This window comes from Otolemur garnettii, unplaced genomic scaffold (assembly GCF_000181295.1).
Source record: "Otolemur garnettii isolate 467f Iridium unplaced genomic scaffold, OtoGar3 scaffold00094, whole genome shotgun sequence".
In the NCBI taxonomy this organism is placed as follows: Eukaryota; Metazoa; Chordata; class Mammalia; order Primates; family Galagidae; genus Otolemur; species Otolemur garnettii.
In genome coordinates, this window is record NW_003852489.1 from 1,198,613 (window position 1) to 1,204,599 (window position 5,987).

At 44.4% G+C, this 5,987-nt stretch overlaps 1 pseudogene; it reads left to right on the forward strand.

The window, feature by feature from the left end:
• Nucleotides 1-2,685: 2,685 nt before the first annotated feature.
• Nucleotides 2,686-3,212, forward strand: LOC100960704 (annotated as a pseudogene).
• Nucleotides 3,213-5,987: the final 2,775 nt, after the last annotated feature.

Here is a 5,987-nt window from a genome sequence, read left to right on the forward strand (position 1 = left end):
ACCAAGTTACATGCTAACATCTACAGAAATTTATATTTAAAAATGATTTTCAGGGCGGCACCTGTGGCTCAAGGAGTAGAGTGCTGGCCCCCTATACTGGAGGTAGCGGGTTCAAACCCAGCCCCGGCTAAAAAACTGCAAAAAAAAAAAAAATGATTTTCAGGCTCGGCGCCCGTAGCTCAGCAGTTAGGGTGCCAGCCATAGGCACTGAGGTGTGCAGGATCCAACCCAGCCCAAGCCTGCTAAACAACATTGACAACTGCAACAACAACAACAAAAATAGCCAGGCATTGTGGCAGGCGCCTGTAGACCCAGCTACTTGGGAGGCTGAGGCAAGAGAATCACTTGAGCCCAAGAGTTAGAGGTTGCTGTGAGCTGTGAAGCCATAGCCCTCTACCAAGGGCAACATAGTGAGACTCTGTCTCAAAAAAATAAAAATATAAATAAATAAATAAATAAATAAATAAAATGATTTTCAGGGCCTGCCAAGATGGCTAGGAGGATTACCTGAGCTCAGGAGCTTGAGACCAGCCCAAGCAAGAGTGAGACTCCATCTCTCCTATAAATAGAAAAACTATCCAGGTGTTGTGGTAGGCTCCTATAGTCCCAGCTACTTGAGGATCTGTTGAACCCAGGAGTTTGAGGTTGCTGTAAGCTATGATGATGCCACAGAACTCTATCCAGGGCAACAGAGTTAGATTCTCTCTCTCAAAAAAAAAAAAAAATACTACTAATAATAATTTTCAGTGCTCTTTCAGCCAATCATTCAGGTTCTTGTTTGCTAATACTAAGAACAAAGAATTGTGAATCACAATTCACAAGAATGTTGACCCAGTCACTAGGATCATTTGCTTTCTCATTATTTGGAAAAGCTCTACTAAGACTTAGTGATTATTATACTACTTACATTTAGAGATGTTTGATTTATAGGTAAGGGCTGGGTGGGGTAGCTCACACATGTAATCCCAGCACTTTGGCACTTTGGGAGGCCAAGATAGGATGATCACTTGAGGCCAGGACCAAGTTGTCAAGACCAGCATAGACAACATGATAAAACTCCATCTGGACAAAAAAATTTTAAAAATTAGCTATGGGACCAGGCACGGTGGCTTACACCTATAATCCTAGCACTCTGGAAGGCCAGCATGGGAAGATCATTTGAGCTCAGGAGTCTGAGGTTGCAGCGAGCTATGATGATGCCACTGCACTCTAGCCAGGGTGACAGAGTGAGAAGGAGGTGAGACGAGGTGAAACAAGGCAAGCCAAGAAATAAAAGGAAAGAAAACAAAAGAGGAAAGAGAAGAAGAGGAGCAAGTGCTTTGGAGACAGTGGTGGTACAGGTTGCATTTCTTGCATTTCTTTTGGGAAAAGAGAAAACAGTCCACAGGCGCATTCTGAGACCATCAGCTTTAGGAGACAGTCCAGCTGAAAGAGGGAGATGTGGAACTTGATTCTTTTAAAAATCATCCAGGCTTGTCGTGTCCCCTTAGACAGTGCTTAAGAGCTGGGCATGGTAGCTAACACGGTAATCCTAGTACTCTGGGAGGCCAAGGTGGGAGGATGGCTTGAGCTCTGGAGTTTAAGACCAGCCTAAGTAAGAGTGAGACCTCGTCTCTACTCAAAATAGAAAAACTAGCCAGGAGTCTTGGCCAGTGCCTGCAATCCCATTTACTCAAGTGGAGGCTGAGGCAAGAGGATCACTTGAGCCCAAGAGATTGAGGATGCTCAATGCTATAGCTCACATTACAGCATTGTGAGCTATAATAGCACCAGTGCTCTCTAGCCAGGGCAACAGAGTGAGACTCTGTCTCAATTAAAATTTAAAAAAAGGTTCTATTCTTCTCTCTTGCCCATTGATATAAGGGATTATTGGCTCTTTTTATGTTGCTTGGTTTGAGGTCTCTGTAGATCCTAGCTATCAAGCTCTTATCCGATTCATAATATGCTAATATCTTTTCCCTTTTCCCATTCCCAACTTATCTGATTGTCTATTTGCTTTGGTTGTTGTCTCCTTAGCTGTACAGAAGCTATTCCATTTAATTAAGTCTCATTTGTTTATTTTTGTTGTTGCAATTGCCACTAGAGTCTTCCTCATAAAGTCTTTCCCCAGGCCAATACCTTCAAGTGTTTTCCTCCCACTTTTTTTGAGGACTTTTATTGTTTCATGCCTTAGATTTAAATCTTTTATCCATCTTAAATCAATTTTTGTGAGTGGACAAAGGGGCGGGTCCAGTTTCAGTCTTTTACATGTGGATATCCAGCTCTCCCAGCACCGTTTGTTGAATAGGGATTCTTTCCCCCAGTGTATGCTCTTGTGTGGTTTATCAAAGATCAGGTGGCTGTAAGATATTAGTTTCATTTCATGGTTTTCTATTCGGTTCCAGATGTCTATGTCTCTATTTTTGTGCCAATACCATGCTGTTTTGATCACTATGGCCTTACAGTACAGCCTAAAGTCTGGTAGGCTGATGCCTCCAGCTTTGTTTTTATCACTGAGAATTGCCTTAGCTGGCCACAGACTTGCTGTGTTGTGATCACATGGCCCACTCCGGAGCGGGCTTGTTTTGGTTTCCTCTAGCTTGCCCCTGGAAGCTTCAGGTTGAGCGACTTTCCTGCACCCTGACCTCCTCTTCTTTGGGCAGTTTCAGCCGGCAGTTCTTCAAGTCTCTGGAGCGGACTCCTGCCATGCCGCTGGTCCGCTACAGGAAGGTGGTCATCCTTGGATACCGCTCAGTAGGGAAGACATCTTTGGCACATCGGTTTGTGGAAGGCAAGTTCTTGGAAGGCTAGGACCCCACAGTGGAGAATACTTACAGCAAGATAGTGACTCTTGGCAAAGATGAGTTTCACCTACACCTGGTGGACACAGCAGGGCAGGACGAGTACAGCATTCTGCCCTATTCATTGATCAGTCGGGTCCATGGTTATGTGCTTGTGTATTCTGTCACCTCTCTGCATAGCTTCCAGGTCACTGAGAGTCTGTACCAAAAGCTCTACGAAGGCCACGGCAAAACCCGGCTGCCAGTGGTGCTAGTGGGACAGAGGTTCAGGCAGTTGAAGGGGAGAGGCTGGCAGAGTCCTGGGGTACAACATTTATGGAGTCATCTGCTCGAGAGAATCAGGTGACTCAAGATATCTTCACCACAGTTATCCAGCAGATCGCCCGTGTGGAGAATTCCTATGGGCAAGAACATCGCTGCTGTGTCATGTGAGCCCTTGGGTGCTGGAGATCTGCCCTGTTTCTGTCCCTGGCACTTGCCAGGCTCCAGATGGGGGCACGCCCTCAGGACTTCACGGTCTGGTTGCCAGCTGTGTTATTGACCCTCTGGGCACACAGTTTGGCATCCTCACATTTGCACACTTTCCCAAGGCTTCAGTGGCCTGGTTGTTAATGTTTACAAAAGGGCGAGGATGTCTCGTGGCCACTGGCCTCTAAGCCCTCTGTTTTTGCTAAGTGAGTTCTGTTGGAACCTGTGGGCATTTTTTATCCAGGGCCATTCCTCCTGTGTAGCTTTTGGGTGTTGGTTGGAAAAGAGGAGCTGGGGACTTCTGAAGTAGAGCTGGCTCCCTGGCGTGACAGCGTATATATGCAAATAAACTGAGAAATCTTTAAAAAAAAAAAAAAAAAGAATTGCCTTAGCTATACGGGATTTCTTCTATTTCCATACAAAATGAAGAATTATTTTTTCCAAATCTTGAATGTATGATGTTGGTATTTTCATAGGGATTGCACGGAACCTAAAGATTGCTTTGGGAAGTATAGACATTTTAACAATGTGCAAGCAATGTAACCTGGTTTTTTGTACCCTCAATGAATCCCCAACAATCAAAGAAAGAAAGACGGTGCCGACTGTGGCTCAGTGAGTAGGGTGCCAGCCCCATATACTGAGGGTGGCAGGTTTGAACCTGGCCCCGGTCAAACCGCAACAACAAAAAAATAGCTGGGCGTTGTGGCCGGCACCTGTAGTCCCAGCTACTCAGGAGGCTGAGGCAAGAGAATCACCTAAGCCCAAGAGCTGGAGGTTGCCGTGAGCTATGATGCCACAGCACTCTACCGAGGGTGACAAAGTGAAGACTCTGTCTCTAAAAAGAAAAAAAGGAAGAATGGCCTGTGGCCTGTGGCCTACTCGAAGGAGTAGGGCTCCGGCCCCATATACTGGAGGTGGTGGATTCAAACCCACTGTGGCCAACAACAAAAAAAAAAAAAAAAAGGAAGGAAGGAAGGAAAAAAGGAAAGTGTTGGAGTGCACCTGGGATGTGTTTAGCCCTAGGCTGAAGACTGCTACTTTGTAACACAGATAGTTACCGCACAGGGCAGTGCAGTGCGTGGCTTCTGAGTGCTTACCCGGCTATTTGTTTTCTCCCCTAGTGGCAGGTAAAATACTGTATCACCATTCTCCCTACTATGATGGGAACCCCCATCCTTGTCTTCCAGTGAAGACAAAAAATAGAATTTTAGCTATGATTTTCAAAAGGAGTCAGAACTAAAGTATTATCATTATTTTAATAAAGTCGAGCGGTAAGTACCTAATTCTTCATATTGATCTATATTTTACTATGTTCATGATTTCAAAACGTCCTCCCCCACCCCCATGGGACAGAGTCTCATTCTGTTGCCCCAGGCTAAAGTGCTGTGGCATCAGCCTAGCTCACGGCAACCTCAAAATCCTGGGCTGAAGTGATCCTCCTGCCTCAACTTCTTCTTTTTTTTTTTTCTGCCTCAACTTCTTGAGAAGCTGGGACTACAGACACCCACCACAACACCAGGTAATTTTTCTATTTTTGGTAGAGATGGGATCTCACTCTTGCTCAGGCTGGTCTGGAACTCGTGACCTCAAGTGATCCTCCTGCCTTGGCCTCCTAGAGCACTAGGATTATAGGTGTGAGCCTCAGGGCCCAGCCCCATGGTTGCAAAACTTTAGAGAAAGGATCTGTTCTCTGTCAGATGACCCCTTAGACACCTCTAAAGGGTTATTTGCAATATTTGCCTGAATTATGAAAGCATATACTCTTTCCACTTCCAGGCATTTTTCCTACAGAAAAACTAATGCCTACCTGCAAAGATTTCTGTGCAACGGTTATGGCAACATTGTAATAGCAGCAAAGTAAATCCCATCAGTGGGGACTGCATTAAGTAAATTAGTATATGTCTGCAAAAATAGCTGTAGAAAATTCTACTGCATGAATATACCATAATTTGTTCAATTCAATCCTTGTGAGGTAGTTCAAAATACATTGATATGGAATGTTGTCTAGAATGAGAGAACATGGCAAGAAGTATACATTATATATGTTATATACTTTTTTTTTTAAGAGAAGAGTTTCACTTTGTCACCCTCGGTAGAGTATTGTGGTGTCACAGCTCACAGCAACCTCCAACTCTTGGGTTTAGGTGATTCTCTTGCCTCAACCTCCTGAGTAGCTGGGACTCCAGGCACCCGCCACAATGCCCGGCTATTATTTTGTTGCAGTTTACCAGGCCAGGTTTGAACCCGCCACCCTTGGTATATGGGGCTGGTGCTCTGCTCACTGAGCCACAGGCACTGCCCATGTTATATACTTTTATTTGCTTAAAAACAAGGTATTGCTCTGTTGTCCAAAGTCCTTAAATTTATATATCAATTTGGGAAGAAATGACATCTTTACTACAGTGAGTCTTCTAATCCATGAACATGGTATGTCACGCCATTTATTAGTTCTTTGATTTCATTCATTAGCACTTTGCAGTTTGGGGAGTTTTTTGCTATTGCTATTTGTTTTCTTTTTTTGTTTTTAGTTTTTTGAGATAGAGTCTCAAGCAGTCGCCCTGGGTAGAGTGTCATGACATCATCACAGCAACCACCAACTCTTGTGCTCAAGCAATTCTCTTGCCTCAGCTTTTTCTTTTTTTTTTTTTCTGAGACAGAGTTTTACTATGTTGCCCTCAAAAGTGCAGTGGCATCACAGCTCTTAGGAACCTCCAACTCTTGGCTTAAGTGATTCTTTTG